Genomic DNA, 14,984 nt, shown 5'->3' with positions numbered 1-14,984 from the left:
AATAAGGTGATCAGCTGAGGAAGGCACACGCGCATATGCCTACATGCACACACATATGAACTCACGTGTATACATGCACAAGCAAAACAAGGGGTCGGGTGAGCTAGGTGGTGGAGAGAGCACTGGGTAGAGGCACTTACAGATGGGCCAAGGGAGTTGGACTAGCGGTGATAGGTAAAGGCGGCTGCTGTACCTTCCTGTCAAGTGACAATGTCATGGACGTGGCGGCCCTTGAGGAAGAAGATTCTCTCAGATCACAACAGCAACATCCGCCTCCTTCCTGTGCCTGGCCCCTGGGGCTCACGAGCACTGTCTGTCACCGTGAGAGAGATAAAACGCCTTCCCTGCTGGAACGAGGCCAGCTAATCTCAGAGCTCCAGGACAAGGGACAGGCCAGATGTGTCCTAGCAAAGAAACATTGTGTTTGGACAAAGGCTTGTTCAGGTATAAAATATAGCTCTAGGGTAGGTGACAATTCCTACCACATGTGTAGGAAGAGAGACTGGCAGGCAGGCAGGCCCTGCTGCGTCTTCCTGTGGGAACAAGGCGTCCTTGCCGCTCGCTCGCTCGGCCGTGCGCTCTCTTCCCAAGCACCGGGGGCCCCACGTTTTCTCCCGGGAGCAGCATGCACTTCTTAACTCGGAGTTTCATCGGGCCTGCGCTTTGTGGAGGCACAGGTGCTGGAGACCGAATGCTGTCTGTATAGCCTCTTAGATTATCTGCACAAGATGTTGAGGAGATAGTGAGCACTCAGTAATTCATGTTTTGAGATGCTCTGTGGATTCTTGTTCTTGGCAAGGGTGTGCAGTAAGAGTCAACTCTGGAGTTTTTCCAAGGGGCAAGTTACTGTCAATGCCCGAATGGGGCGTGTTTAGGGTGACGAGGTGGCGGCGGGGGAGGGGGGCGCTAGGGGTTAACATTTTGGAAATGTCCTAGGTAATTCTAGTGCTAGTGAGGGACTTTGAAAAACTATCATTGTTGCTGTTTTATGCTGTTTATGAGGAACTGAGCCTCTCTCGAAGCTTAGGTTCGTTTTTAAAGCTTGGATTCTTACTTACCCGCATGCAAACCATTACTGTACATTATGCTGCCGCCTTAGCCATTAAACCAGACCCTGTACTCAGAATCCACTTAATATGCTTCTGTCCTTCAACCACTGCTATTATATTTGATTTGTTCCTGTGCATGTTTCTGTGTCTGTGGGGTACATGTGTACATGTGTGTGTGTTATGTGTATGTATGTATGTGCATGTGTGCTAAGGCCAGAGGTCAGTCTTGGGGTTATTTGTCAGGACCGCCATGTTTATTTATTTTTTTTAGAGAGGGCATCTTTCTGTCCTAGATTTGCCAATCAGGCTCAACTGACTGGCCAAGAGATCCAGTGCCCCAGCTGTCTGTATCGCAGAAGGCCTAGGATTGCCGGTACGTGCCACCAAACCTGACATTTTTACATGGGTGCCTAGAGAATGCAGGTAAAGAGCTTATGAGGCAAACACCAACTGAGGTATCTCCTCAGCCTACCATTAATATATTACAAATGTTTATTTATATTTTATTACTCAACTTTTCCACATAAAATTTACTGTTTAAGATGAATCTTCATGCATAAATAGATTTAAGAAAGATTTTCCATTTTTTTAATGCAAGAGAACGAGGGCGAGAGAGAGAGAGAAAGAATTGGTGTGCCGGGGCCTCCAGCCACTGCAATCAAACTCCAGATGCGTGCGCCCCCTTGTGCACACGTGCCACCTTGCACGCGTGTGTCACGTTGTGCACCTGGCTTATGTGGGACCTGGAGAGTCGAACATGAGTCCTTAGTATTCACAGGCAAGCTCCATAACCACTAAATATCTCTCCAGCCCAAGTTTTTCCATTTTTGAATGTCAATGCTCCCCTCAAAGTTCATTTCTCTGAACTTCCTCCACATGTCCTGCGGTAACCGCTCTAAGGGCAGCTGTGGTAGAGCTGGCGATGCGTAGAGGGTCCTGGGACTGTCCTGGTAGGAAGCAGAGCCCTCTAGCCGAGGAGGCAGTGACAAATTCTGTCCAAAGGACTGGGCTAAGTGCCGGCGAACTTCAGTGAAGGCGCAGAGCGGACTGCAGACGAGCCTGCGCCCGTGCCGCTTCCCACTCTGCACGACTGCTGCCTTTTCGCAGGTGCTTTAGGTCCAACAAATGTTCCACTTTGCTCCTTCTCAGTAGTGGAAGAGGTTGCTAACTAAAGCCATCCTCACAAAAGCCTATAGACCTTCTTTTCCTGAAATAACACTTTTGGGAAGGTGTAGCAGACAGCTTCAAGTTGGCTGAGATGAACTTCCAGACAAGGCTCAGTTATGGAGGAAGGGATATTTATTGAAGTTTACAGATCCAGGGGAAGTTCCATAATGGCAGAAGCAGCTGACCTGTTTTTACAGGACCAAACACACACAGAGAAAAACACAAGCCAAAAGCCAATAAGCCACACAACGCAGCACACCTCAGAAACTCCCCCTAGGCACACTTTGCATATCTTCAGATTGAAATTTCAAACCCACCACCACACCTTAAGATCTACCCAGTGACACCACCTCCAGCCAGGTGGCTGCAGATGCAAACTACAAAGAAATAAAACACTGAATATATTGGGGACCATCTATTCAAACTACTACAGAAGGAAAAAAGGAACTAGAGTTTACTGAATATCAAATTTTGTAGGACTTATTTTAGTTTGAAACCTTACCTGGAAATAACCCACAGGTTAGACAAAGTTAAGGCTATGAAAAGTAACTCCCCAAACAAAGCCCCTTAGCGGGTAAAGTTACATGTAATCTCAGGATGTAGTAGGATGTGACCTTGCTACTTCCCAGCCTCACTTCCCTAGCACATGGATGAAGCTATCCTCTTTATGAACCCATTTATCCCATTCCATTTGATTCTATGTGTGGCCAGGTTAGACAGCATGGACTACTTTCTAAAATGTAGGTGAGAAATTAATTGCCAGCTGTGTGAGGTTCATTATGGTCATCCCTGTTTCCACTTCTGTTCATTAGGAACAAGCCCCGTCTAAGCCCCAGCTCTGCGGAGAGAGGGAGCGTGGACATACTCCACAGCCAGCCGGCAGCCAGGCCCCGTTCTCCGCTCTAGCTGATTGGTTCCTGGGCTTCATCTGACAACAAGAATATTCTAGCTGTACAGCAAGTGCCTGGGGCCTTCCATTCTGTGCAGGGTGATGTGCTCTTTCCATGGGAAAGTATGGTCCTCAGTATGGTAGCTCTTTCCCATAGGCTGATCCGATGCTTTGTGATTTCTTGCTGCCAGTGTTCTGGGAGCCAAGTGGGGAAGATCTGTGTTGTGACATGAACGTACCCCTGCGCTTTTTGTTTGAACTACAGCTTCCCCAAGCTCACCTGGGATTCTGCCCCAATCTTTGTAGGGTGGGACAGCTGTCCACTGGGGGAAGGTTCTTAATGCAGACTTCCCACCCATCCTGCTCTGTTAACCTCATCTTCATCCAGCTTCCAGAGGTTCCTGTTGCTACCAGGCTGGGAGTGTTTATGGACTGTGGGTTGGAATCAAGTTATCTCTGGGAGTTTTGGGGTGGGGGGTACAGGGTGGTAAAGTCTTCTGACAGCTATGTAAACCTCTGCTTTCCAGATTCCAAATCAGGATCCTCTTTGGTCCTCCAATTTCATTTGTTCTATGGATTTATTTCTTTTTAAATTTTTTTGTTTTATGTTTATTTATTTATTTGAAAGTGACAGACAGAGAGGCAGAGAGAGAGAGTGAGAGAGAATGGGCGCACCAGGGCCTCCAGCCACTGCAAATGAACTCCAGATGCATGTGCCCCCTTGTGCATCTGGCTAACGTGGGTCCTGGGGAATCGAGCCTTGAACCAGGGTCCTTAGGCTTCACTGGCAAGCACTTAACTGCTAAGCCATCTCTCCAGCCCGGATTTATTTCTTTAAAAATCCCATTTCTGTTATACTGGTGGCAGTGTGCTGGTTACTGCTATGACCAAATCCCCAGCAGGAAGCAGCTTATGGGAAGAAGGCTGTGTTTTGGATCAGGCTCTGAGGGCAGACAGTCCTTTATGTGGCACCCATGGCGGTCGGTGGCCTCACCGTGGCAGGAGTGTGCAGGGGACTCCTGCCCTCCTCATGTCTTGGCAGAGCAGGAAGCCAGGGGTGAACACTAGCTCAGCCTCTTTCTCCTTTGTATTCGGTTGTGACCTCCACCCACATGCTGGTGTCGCCCACATTTAAGGTGGATTTTCCTTCCTCAGTTAAACTTTTCACAGACACAACCAGTTTCCACGGTGATTCTAAATCTTGTCAAGTTGACTGTGAAGATTAGCCATCAAATTTATTGCCAACTTGACAAGACCTAGAGTCACCTAGAAAATGAGCCTCTGACATTGTCTATGAAGGATTGTCTAGATTAGTGTAATCAAGGTAGGAAGACCCGCTCTGAGAGGCGGGGGCCCTGGACTATGTACAGGGAGAGCCAGCTGAGCACCTGCAGCCATCCCACTCTGCGTCCTTACTGTGGATGGAGTGTGACCGGCTGCCCCAAGCTCCTGCCACCGTGTCCTCTCTGCCAAGATGGAATGTAACCTTGAGCTGCAAGTAGAAATGACTCTTTCTCCCTTCAAATGTCAGACATTTTGTCTCAGCCATGAGAAAGGTGAGTATTGTAGAAAATTGGCACTGAGAACTGGGGCCAATGTTCCCCTAAACCTGGCGATGTGGGTTGTAGTCTTTTGGAACTGGTTGTGGGAGGATTGTGGGAAAGTTTGGAACGTTTGGCTAAAGAAGTCTTATAATGCTTCAAGCAGAGCTTAATGGGCCAGTCTGGTAGGAGTTTGGCAGACCAGAATGCTGAGAGCAACATAGAAAGCGGAAGCCCAGGTTAGTGAAGCAGGCAGGTGGGGGAGGAGGGCACCTAGTTCGCACTGCAGCCCGTTAGGGTGGATGAGGTCGCCTCCCTGAGCGCCACTGAAATAGAATGAGCCCCAGTGCGTGGAAACCATCCTGTCCCTAATCACTTCCCCCCCAGCAATAAGCCTCCGAGCCTCCAGAAATTGTTAATTTTAGCAGAGCTCTAACAAGTGAGGCTGCTGGAACTGTAGGGAGGACAGCAGATACAGTCAGCAAAGAAGGGCAGAAGCAGAAATTGGATTATGCCACGAGCTGGAACCCACTCCACACACAGCACAGCCTTGGGGGTGTGCTGAACGTTTGTGTGCCATACCATACAGCTCTGCCACGGGCAGCTCCTGAGGGGACCAGGAACACTGGGGAGGGAGGGGCTCTGGAGGGGCAGCTTAGGCTGCAGGATCGCTCTGTAGACACAACTCCTGGCCAGAGACTCCTGCTTGACCTATATTGCTTTACATCCAGAAAATTGGTGGTCTCCATACTGTTTTCAGCCATGCAAAATGACCAGATGCTCTTGGTCTCTTATTCCTGCAGCCTTGAAAAATAACCCAGTGATGAGGCTGAAAACCTGCATTTTGGAAAAAGAAAAGAAAAGAAAAGGAGAGGGGGAAGCCCAGCAAAATCCCTTGATGTCTTACACCTCTAAACCGAAGGATGTTTTAACTCTGATTTCTCTTGTTTCTAGTCATCGTAAAACGAGCTTCACTCTGCTCACTTCAGCAGCACATACACTAAAATTGGAATGATACGGAGAAGATTAGCATGGTCCCTGCGCAAGGATGACATGCAAAGTCATGAAGCGTTCCATATTAAAAACAAAATAACAAAAACATAAAACAAAAAAATGAGCTTCACCTGATGGGAAGACTCTTGACTGTGAAGCCAGTGTTTTGTTTTTTTTTTCTTTTTTTGAGGTAGAGTTTCACTCTAGTCCAGGCTGACCTGGAACTTACTATGTAGTTGTAGGATGGCCTCGAACTCATGGTGATCCTCTTACCTTTGCCTCTCGAGTGCCGGGATTAAGGGCGTGCACCACCATGCCCAGAGGAAGCCAGCGGTTTTAGCAAGACGCAGCTGTCTCGTAAAGGAACTCTCGCGGCACGGCTCCATGGCATTACGGCATTACTTTTACTTGTTTCTGATTTTATTGACCACCAGCAGATCACTCTGTTTTGCTGCTTGACGTTGGAGGATTCGGGTGGCACAGATCTTGTTGCCTTAGGCGTCTGTCCCCAGAGTGACTTAGGATGGACCTGCAGCTTAAACTTCAAGTGGGACTACAAAATGTGGTCATTAGACTTGGGGACATACGTGATGTTCGCTTTAGAGGCCGAGGAATGTTATTAGAGTAAGTGCAGCCCGTGTCTGATAAATGGGAACACATCTAACCCCATCCCTGACACACAACTCCAAACATTAATTATTCTCATAGTTACAGGTGAGAAGGGAGTAGAAGATGATTTATAGCCATCTTTGCTAAGCAAATCACTTAAAAAATGGCTTTCTACATGCAATATTTCCCTTTTAAGAAGCCCCCCCCCAAATTAAAGGGGCTTTCCCGCAGAACATGAGGCATATTGCAGGCAGAGACAGAAGCTGCCTTGATTAATGCCCATGATTATCAGTGATGCAAATCACTTTCACTTATTAAGTCTTGTTTAATATCCTAATGAAGGCTTCCTGAGTAGATTTGGTAATTCCAGAGAAAGTGACTGTGAACTAATGCCCTTTCAGCGTTGGGAGCAGCAGAGCTATAAAGAAGCCCTCATTCACCATAATCTCTCCCCTGCCCAGGACCCTTTTCTCAGCTTCCACTTCGCAGCAGGAGACAATTAACCTTTTCAGTGCCAGAAGTGATTCCTAGCACACTCCAGCTGCGAAGGCCGGCGGGGTCAGAGGAAGATGGAAGTCCTCTTTAGTTCTAAGAAACTGGACTGCAGAGGAAGGCCTTGAAACGTGGCTGCTGGCTAGGTTATTCCGCGTGGGCATGCGTGGTCCCTCATACCCTACCAAAGTCTTTTTCAAACCCTGGCCCCAGCCCGTCTGGTATCAGTTTTTCAGCTTAAATCAAAGACGGGCAGAAATGAAAGCAGATACGCTGGAGAAAAAACCGAGCTCACCCCCCAATGCTGGGCTGGCCGCCTTTGTACGCTGCCAGGAAGTAGGTTCTATTGAGGTTGAAAGTCTGGGAGGTGGAGCTGGGTGGTGATTGAGGGATCTGCCTTAGGCTAGTTTTCTACAGCCTTGCTTCCACTTTGTGGCTCTGGTCAAGCCCTGGACTAGGGCCTGTGCAAGTCCTTGAGTACCGTGAAGGCTGTCGTCCCCCTTTGGGCAGGGAGGGACCCCTGAACCTGGAGCAGAATGAGAGAGTGAAGGACCAGCTGGAGTCCAGGAAGTGAGTAGGGCCATAGAGCTGGGGGGGTCCCCATGATGTGTCACCCTTGATGCCCCATGGGGCGAGCATCTCCACCAACTTTCCCCTCTGGCTTTAAGGAATTCCTCTCCACAGGTTTCCCTCCCTCAGTTGGGATGTCTTGCCCGCGCCCAGTTATAACTGAAGGTGGTTTTCCATTGGGTAAAGTGAAAGGAAAGAGTTGGGTAATAGGCTGGTTTGCTTTCAATATTAAATGGCCCCACACTGGCCACCTGTTTGGGGACTAATGTTGTCTTCTGTTTGTTGAGCATAAGGCTCAGGGTCCAGTCCTCAGTTGCGCAGCCGAGGCCCCCAAGCTTTCCAAACCAAGTGTTACCCACCTCGGAGGGAATCCAGGGAGCCATGCCCAGGCTGTTGGCCTGCGCTGTGCTCCCCTGAAGGCTGCTTCCTGCTCTCGAGAAGAAAAGCCACCACCCACTCTGCTCTTGCTGAGCACTAGGGAGGCTTGCTGGCCGAGGTGCTGGCGGCACAGAGGAGGCCAGGGGCTGCTGTGGGCTTGCTGGCCATGTTTCACCCTGCAGGCTCAAGGTGGAGGAGATGCTGTCCATCGCTGCCCAGCCCTTGAGGATGGAGGCGAGACACTTCTCATGTGGTAACACCAGGACAGGCGAGGACAAAGTGACACCATTAGGACTGATTATAATCTCAGTTTCTCACACTGCAGATTAATTCACCATGCAGACTTTTTACCATGTCTCTCCCTTTTACTACTTCACTCCTTCCCTTCCTCTTGCCTTCTCTTCACATCATATGTTTTAGCCCCCCCTTTTTTGCACGTGTGTGTGTGAGTTCTAATACATATGACGTGGTGCAGGCACGTGCCCCATGCACCCATGTGCAAAGGCCAGAAGAGAACATAGGTGTCCTCCTGTGTCACTTATTTGCAGGTATCCGTGACATGGATTCTCTCATTGAACTGGAAGCTACCGTTTTTTGTCAGTCAGAGTGGCTGTCCAGAGAGCCCCAGTGACTCCCCGGCCTCCACTCCCCCGGGCACTGTTACCCACTGAGCCATGTCCACAAACCCACACTGGTTTTTTGCATCTTTTAAGTGTTTGTGACTTTACTCATCTACCTTGTGTTCTGCATAATTTTGTCCCCCGAAGCGTTCACCACAGACTAGATGAACAAGTAAATGAACTGGGGGTCCAGAAGGCCTGCGATTCCTTTTGGCACCATGGAAATGCCTCAGCTTGGAGCTGGGGCTGGGCTGGCTCCATTCCGTTTAAGCCGCTGCGCTCTGCTCACTTAAGACTTAAACAGACTTGAAGCCGGGAGCCAGCGGATTCGCATGCGGAAGTGGACGCAGCCCCGGCGCCCCGCGTGCAGGCTCGTGGGCTCGCGGCGGTGGACAGGGAGATGTAGCAGTGGTTGGCAAGCCGTCTGGTGCCCTGCGAATCTGTTGTGTGGGTTATCAGTGGGCACGGTCTGCAGCTACTCCCTTCTGTAGGAGCTTGACTTCTCGTACCTCCCCTTTCCACAGTCAAAGCTCATGTGGGCCTTAGCCAGGCAATGTCCCCAGATCTTCCCTGGCTGCCCCTCCCCTTTGTGCAGCCCCATCCATTGCCTCACGCTGCTTTGTTTCGTCATTACTATTTCTATGTCGTGCCTCTCTCAGTCCGTAGCAACGGAAACCTAGCCGCCATTCATGAGGATCCGCTGCATGCCAGACTCCCTTAGAGTGCGTTACTTTCATTAACTCAGCAATCCAAGCAGCCATTTTACAGCTGAGGAAACTGAGGCACAGACAACTAGCAAGGGCACGCATCTGGGAAGTGGACCATGAGGACTCTGCTTTGCACAGTGGGGCGACACAGTAAATATCAACATGTGAGTGGATGTGAAAGGGGACATGCTTCTGTCCTTTGTCCCCCAAAGGGTCACACGGAGAGGCAAAGGCGCATGGCTGTGAGGTGTTTTGTAAATGAAAATGTACTGAGCACTTAGAGGTTATTGTTATAATTAAATATTTTTAATGACAATGAAAATAGAAATGTCTAGAATAGAGCTAAAGAAGTGTCTGTGAAAACACTCACCATCTGTTCTCAGGCAGTTTGGTAAATGCTCTGTGGACCAGTGCACAGATTTCTACACTTGCTTTTTGACCCCCTGCCAAACTTTCAGGTTAATGACATCCCAGCAACTTTGTCTCAAACTCACGCAGGATCTTCTGTGTGTGCGTGTGGCTAGGTTTGTGTTTTGATTTTTTAAGTGGTGGTAAAATATACATATCATAAAATGTACCTTTTTTCTTTTTCTAGCCATTTTCAGTGCACCATGGATGGCATTCGGCACTTTTACATCGTTGTACAACTGTGACCAGCAGTCATTGCCACAGTTTTCCTTGTGTAGATTAGAAATTTTAGACCAGCTAGACAGCAATTCTGTTTTCCATTTCCCAGTCCCTGGAAAACAGCATTTCACTTTCGATCTGTATAAATTTGACTACTCTAGATACCTCAAATAAGTGGAATAATGTGACTATGCTCTTAAATAAAGAAGTGAATATTTATTCAGCATAATGCCTTCATTCATGTCATATTATGGCAGAATTTTCTTCACAAAGAAAATCACGTTCCTCTGTGGGCATGTACACGTGCCACGAGGCCTGTCTCCACTTGGAGCTGCTCTGAGTGATTTTTGGGGCATGCTGGGAAAATATCTGTTCTGGTGCTTTGGGGGTATTCTTCATCTAGCAGTGAGCTTGCTAGAACATATAGTAATTTTTATTTTTAAGTTTGTGAAGAATCATCAAGACATTATCTGTAGTATCTATTCCATTTCCATTCCCAGCAGCGGTGAACAAGGGTCCAGCTTCCCCCATCCTCAGCAACACTTGTTAATTCTTTTTGTTTTGTTTTTATTTTTCTTTAAAAATTTTACTTATTTATGCATACATGAGCATATGCATTAATGTGTGCATGCCTGTGTGTGTGTGTGTGTGTGTGTGTACGAGAATGCCAGGGTCTCTTGCTGCTCACTACAAATGCATGCCAGCTGCTTGCACCACTTGGTGCATTTGGTTTCCCATGGATGTTGGGGAATTGAATCCAGGCCACAGGCTTTGCCAAGCAAGTGTCTTTAACCACTCAGCCATCCCCTCGGCTCTTGTTTTTTTTAAATATTATTTTTTTTCATTTTTATTTATTTATTTGAGAATGACAGACAGAGAGAGAAAGAGGCAGATAGATAGATACATAGAGAATGGGTGCGCCAGGGCATCCAGCCACTGCGAACAAACTCCAGACGCGTGCACCCCTTTGTGCGTCTGTCTCACGTGGGTCCTGTGGAATCGAACCTTGAACCAGGGTCCTCAGGCTTCACAGGCAAGCGCTTAATCGCTAAGCCATCTCTCTGGCCCTCTTGTTTTGTTTTTAAATGGCAGCCTTCTTAACGACAGTGAAGTGGGTCTGTCTGAAGCTTAGAACACTTCACTTTTAACTGCTCGCCTGCCGTACTTCTCACTTCTTTTTCCATCTTTATCAAACCGTTGTTGCCATATCAAATACACTCAGATCTGTCATCTTGAATTTCTTTATTATGTAGCTCGTCTTCCACATCTGCCAATCACTGTTCTCAGCACTAAGAACCCTGCTAAGTAGCCTCACAGATCTGAATACATGCCAGGCTGGGTCTGCCCATAGGAGGCCAGTTCTGGTGGCTTATTACCCAAAGGTCTAGAGTCATATTTGAAAACACAGTCATGTTGTAATGAGGTACACATTACAAGGAGGAAGCCTTGCCTGGTGCTCCTGGCTCAGAGGTCTCGGCGCATGGTTGCTGCTTCTGCTGGACCCGTGGAGAAAGCGCAGAGCGGGAGAGGCTGCCGACCTCAAGGTGGCTGGGGAAGATGGGCCAGGCCCAGTTTCCCCAGCAAGGTCATGCCCTCAACCACCTAAGTTCCTTTCACTAGGCCCCACGTCTTAAAGATTCCAACACCTCCTAATCATACCACAGGATGGGGATGAACATGAGTCTTTAGGGGACATTTAAGACCCAAATTTTAAAGATTGTCATTTAAATAACAAGTGATAAAAGCTTAATTACACAGAACGCTGAAATTGTTTCTCTTGAATATCAAATGCTTGTGAGTGTATGAAGACTTTCAGGTTGGTACTTTAAATTTTTAAGTAAATTTTTTTGTTTTAGAAAAAATGTTTTGCATAGTAGGAAGCTACTTTGGAGCGTTTTGTAAACTCCACAGCACTTCCAGCCTCTTGCCTCAGTGTGGCTCACTTGCTGCAATTTATGAGCCAGGCAGAAGCGCTCCTAACGGAGGCCCATTGCGCAGCAGCCTTCCTTAGTTTTTGCGTATTGTCTTCTCTTCTGTGGAACCTATCTGGTCTATCATATGTTGTTCAGTTGTCATAGCTCCTTAAAATATGCATGGCATGTATGTTCATGTGTGTGAGTGTGGGCGCACGTACCGCCACCTGAATGTGGGGCTCAGAGGATGGCCTTTGGGTGCTGGTCCTCACCTTCCTCCTCACTTAAAGCCATGGCTCTTGTTGTCTCTGCTGTTCGTCACTTGGTTCATGAGGCTCGCTGGTCTGGGGGCTTCTGGTAACTTCTCCTTTCTCCGCCTCTCATCTCTCAGTAGATGTGCTGGGATTACAGAAACAGCTTTTTTTTTTAAAAAAAATTATTTATTTATTTATTTAACAGAGAAAGAGGGAGAGAGAGAAAGAGAATGAGCACACCAGGGCCTCCAGTCACTGCAAACGTACTCCAGACGCATGCGCCCCCTTGTGCATCTGGCTTGCATGGGATCTGGGGAATCAAACCTGGGTCCTTTGGCTTTGCAGGCAAATGCCTTAATGGCTAAGCCATCCCTCCAGCCCCAGCTTCCAGCTTTTTATGTGGGGCTGAGGATCCAAACTCAGGTATTCAGGGTTTCACAGCAGTTCATCACTGATGAAGGCTGTATCCTCAGCCCACATTAGATTCTTGCTGACTGTGATGCTGTCTTGGACTTTTCTTATTTTTGTTCATTTATTTATTTATTTATTTGAGAGAGACAGACACAGAGAGAAAGACAGATAGAGGGAGAGAGAGAGAACGGGCGAGCCAGGGCTTACAGCCACTGCAAACGAACTCCAGATGCGTGCGCCCCCTTGTGCATCTGGCTAACGTGGGACCTGGGGAAGCGAGCCTCGAACCGGGGTCCTTAGGCTTCACAGGCGAGCGCTTAACTGCTAAGCCATCTCTCCAGCCCGACTTTTCTTATTTTTGATGACCTTGGCACTTTTGCAGCATACTAGTTTTATATCCTATAGACTGTTTCTCTCAGGATTTTTCTGATGATTTTTTTTAAATTTATTTATTTAGTTGAGAGGAAGAAAAAGAAGCAGAAACAGAGGCAGATAGAAAGAATGGGTGAACCAGGACCCCCAACCACTGCAAATGAACTTCAGACACATCCACCACCTTGTGCATCTGGCTTACGTGGCTCCTGGGGATTTGAACTTAGGCACTTTGGTTTTGCAAGCAAGCACCTTAACCACTAAGCCATTGCTCCAGCCTGATTTTTTTTTTTTTTTAAGGTTTAATGATTAAGAGCTGAGGTCATGGGTTTTGGAAAAGAAGAACACAGAGCTTAAGTGTGTTTCATTATATCATATCAGGGCTAGAGGGTAGCAACATGACCTGCTGTTGACAATAACCTTTATCAAAGAAGATGGCTATGATGGTTTGATTCAGGTGTCCTCATAAACTTAAGCATTTTGAATCCTTGGTGCCCAGCTGATGGCAACTTGGGAGGTGGAGCCTTGCTGGGGAGCTGCTTCACTGTGTGGGCTGGGGGGTGTTGAGGTTTGTCAGTCCTAGCTTGCCAGCGTCAGTTGGGCTCCCTTCTACTGCTGTGGTCCACCTGCATGGCAGAGGTGATGCCCAGCTTCTGCTCACGCCATCACGAAGCTTCCAGTCAAGACTGTAAGGCAACATCAGTCCTTTCCTCTCACCAGCTTCTTTTGTTTGGGTATTGTGTCCCAGTTATAGGAAGATAACTACAAAAGTTACTATGTTTCCCCGTCTTTCCTTTGAAAGAAAAGTTATACTAAAAGATTGAGGCATTTTATTCCTTTTCTTTGGAGTTTATAAAGTATTTATAATTCTTATGCAGTAGATATTTATCTCTTGTATTTTTATTTATTCAGTCATTTACATCAGTATGACTAGTGGATATTTCTTTTCAGTTTTCAATTTTTTATATTTTTATTTATTTGTTTATTAGAGAGAGGGAGAGAGAATGGGCACACCAGAGCCTCTAGCCACTACAAATGAACTCCAGATGCATGCACCACCATCTATATCTGGCTTACATGGGTTCTGGGGAATTGAACTTAGGTCCCTAGGCTTCACTGGCATGTCTCTTAACTGCTAAACCATCTCTTCAGCCCTCTGGAATTCACTATGTAGTCTCAGAGTTGGCGTTGAACTCATGCTGATCCTCCTACCTCTGCCTTCTGAGTGCTGGGATTAAAGGTATGCCACCATGCCTGCCCCCTTTTTTTTTCTTTTGCTTTAGATCATAATTCGATGCCAATTTACTTTGTAACTCAAATCTCTTTACATTGGCTCTTACATCCTTCTGATACAGCTGTAGTCACCTTCTTTTTGGGTGGCACAAAGCACCTGACAAAAAGCAGATGTTTTTAGAATGACTCTCCTAAGATCACTCAGTCATAGGCAGTTTATATATATTTGTTTATTTTGTTTTTTTCTGAGGTAAGGTCTCACTCTGGCTCAGGATGACCTGGAATTAACTAGGTAGTCTCAGGGTGGCCTTGAACTCATGGCAATCCTCCCACCTCTGCCTCCCCAGTGCTAGGACTAAAGGTGTGTGCCACCCATCCAGCAAAGAAAAGTTTTCTTCTTGGCTTACAGTCTCAAGAGGAAGTTCCATGCTGACAGGGGAAAGCTGACATGAGCAGAGGCAGGGTATCACCGCCTGGCCAACATCTGGTAGCCAGCAGCAGCAGGAGCAGTGAGCCACACCCTGGCGAAGGGACGCTGGCCGTAACAGCTCTGAGCTGCCATGGGAGTGCTTCTCCAGCCAGCTCCGCCTCCAAAATGCCACCAGCTGGGGACCAAGTATACAAACTGGGAAGCTGCTGAGGACACCCTCCTGCGTCACTGTGGGTGTTGTTCGGAGGCCTCCCATTCTGGAGCTGAGCTCCAGGCCCACCTGGTGGCCATGTTGAAGAATTTCTTGGTCATTAGATTAGAAACCAAGACTCAGAGTTCCCGGGGTGTCATTGCATCTAGGCTCTCTCAGCTGACTCCAATCATGATGATGGTTTTAGGCATCTTGGAGAAAAAGATGGGTAGCAGGTCTCACATGCTTCCCCGAATTCAACACTGTCAGGCCTGGTCTTGGCACTGGGGACACGTCTTCCATGGTGGGCAGCTGTGACAGACGGAGAGGGGTGTGTCAGAGATGCCTTTGTCCTCACAAACCTTTGGGTGCCTAGTCATTCATTCTGGTGTCGCAGGGTTAGGCTCTTTGTTCTCATTCTTGTATTGGAAGTCCTCGTAATCTTTGTCCTCTTAATGTCTTTATTCTTATGTGATTTATTTTTTTATGTTGTATATGTGTGTGTCCATGTGTTCATATGTTCATGTGCATGTATGTGT

General features: G+C 47.5%; 1 non-coding gene across 1 annotated transcript; it reads left to right on the top strand.

Moving 5' to 3' along the window:
• Positions 1–5,622: 5,622 nt before the first annotated feature.
• On the top strand, positions 5,623–5,729 carry LOC123458223. The gene has a single exon (XR_006635520.1). It is a non-coding gene; the product is annotated as a U6 spliceosomal RNA (small nuclear RNA).
• Positions 5,730–14,984: the final 9,255 nt, after the last annotated feature.

Source organism: Jaculus jaculus, chromosome 1 (assembly GCF_020740685.1).
Source record: "Jaculus jaculus isolate mJacJac1 chromosome 1, mJacJac1.mat.Y.cur, whole genome shotgun sequence".
Taxonomy (NCBI): domain Eukaryota; kingdom Metazoa; phylum Chordata; class Mammalia; order Rodentia; family Dipodidae; genus Jaculus; species Jaculus jaculus.
The sequence above is the reverse complement of the archived record's forward strand: the minus strand, read 5'-3'. Positions and strand labels throughout refer to the sequence as shown.